Genomic DNA, 2,066 nt, shown 5'->3' on the forward strand with positions numbered 1-2,066 from the left:
CACCTGGCACTCCTGTTCTGGTTGCCGGATCCAAACGCCCCCTGTCTGGGAAGAGATTTTATGCTCAGCGGAACCGCCTGCACTATTGCTAGCACGGTCATCATCATCATCAGCCATCATTAGGAGTGACTTATTTAGAAGGTATCGAGTAACGTGCGCTATTCATCAGTGATTTTGGCATATGCAGACGAACGTTTACTGCCAAGCATAGCCATACAAGGGCACACCAACGAAGCCTGAGTAGCAGGTGGTTACCTGCAGTCGCCGTAGCCGCATCGGCATGAATGACGACAAATCGGGTAACGTACGTGCACCGCTTCTAAAAGTGTTATAGCACTTCAATTTGATGCCTCCGCTGAGGTAGGGTATTCTATTAAAGCAGCTTTCTTCTGAACTGCCCAAAGTGACCTGTAGACTGCTCCTGGGGATAGTTGTGCAATCAATTTTTTATTTCGATGTCTCTGCTGAAGAAACTGTCTAATGCAGCTTTTGTTCTAAACTGCCTAAAGATCATTGGACTGCTCATGGGAATGGTGACGCACGGTAAGTACAGGAGCGTTACTTTATACTGATGAGAAACGAACGAACGAGAGCTGTCGTGTAATCGGCACGTTTAATACATACAAACAGATAGCTCGCGCCGCAGTGCACTGAAAGTTCGTTTTTCGTGATAATATAGTAAAGTGACCCCCCAGACACTATCTTAAGTGTCATGACACATCGGCAGATTCCAGCTTTGAGTATTTTCTTTTCTCGTCTGTGAGCAAAGTGAATCCCACCGGCGAGTGTTCAACCTAAAAGCACTGAGCTAATTCCTGATTTCGTGAAAGTCACTGTTGCTATACCATACCGCTTCACAAGTTACCGAATTTATTATGATCCTACTGTCGGGTGATCATGATCGGAGTGTCATCGCGGTTTCTGAGTGGCACCATATTAGCTGTCTTCCTTATGTCCCAGTGGATTGTGAGTGTGTATCCGAGCTCTTTGTTGAAAAATGCGTGAACCTCCTACGCAGCAGCTGTCTACTAGTTGTGTATCGAATAAATCGAGTAACGGTGCTCTTGCACGAGACGACTACCTTTTGGTAAAATTATAACTTCCACTATTCTGGGAACATGCATATACCTACTGTGTACTGTGTATCACATCACGTGTAGCCGCAGCCCTACTCAATGTACGGGGCTAGATAATAAACAATGGCAGTCGTCATTAAATTTCTATGAATTTCGAAGGTCATCATTTGGAGCACAATCCAAAGGGTGAAAGTACCTATTCATGCCTAAACGGCTTCTCTAATGAAAATGTATTTTAATTTGATTCTGGCGCAAACGTTTCATAACTATTTTTCAACACTGTATCTGCTGAAACTACTTAGACTGACTGGTTAAGATGCAGACGTGCCGTTTTCACAATTCCATTTTAGTAATCCTCAACTGTTTTATGGATCTTTCAGTTAGTTACGTAACTAGTTACCAAGTAAAAAATTACTTGTGTCATGCTCGTACTCGCATCTCATTTAGGAGCTCCTGGCCTCTAGCTGAAGGCTAGAACTGGTATATATATCTACTAAGCTAGTACAGAGTTATAACCGGGCAGCGGTGACGTGGTAGCTGCTTGATTTATTAGAGTTTGCTGAAAACTTTCTAAATAAGTAATAATTATTAGTCATAATAGTAGCTCTTCGCAGTTCTTTCAGAATGCAATACCAGGTCGCTGAAGTAGGTAACCTTCCTTAGCTGGACAACCACAACAAGCCTTTTTGTTTTAAAGAATGTCACAGTTATTCGCAGTTCCACTGTAATATCGATGTCCAAGGAATTTTTCTTGGGTATAGCTAACTACCTAAGTTTACCTATAGATAGCCGCAAGCTATCTGCTGTTGGCGAACTGTCAGTTCTGATTGATAAGTCAGGCTCGAGGTGGCTCGTCCAACTGTCCATGTTCCCGCCACCATGATTGTTGCTTCCACAGATTAGAGAGTCTATGTTGGCTGTCGTTGCATCAGGTCTGATCAGGTACAACTAACATCTTTACGTACCATCTTTATTTAATCGAGCTATTTT

The sequence above is a fragment of the Plutella xylostella genome, chromosome 25, assembly GCF_932276165.1.
Source record: "Plutella xylostella chromosome 25, ilPluXylo3.1, whole genome shotgun sequence".
Taxonomy (NCBI): domain Eukaryota; kingdom Metazoa; phylum Arthropoda; class Insecta; order Lepidoptera; family Plutellidae; genus Plutella; species Plutella xylostella.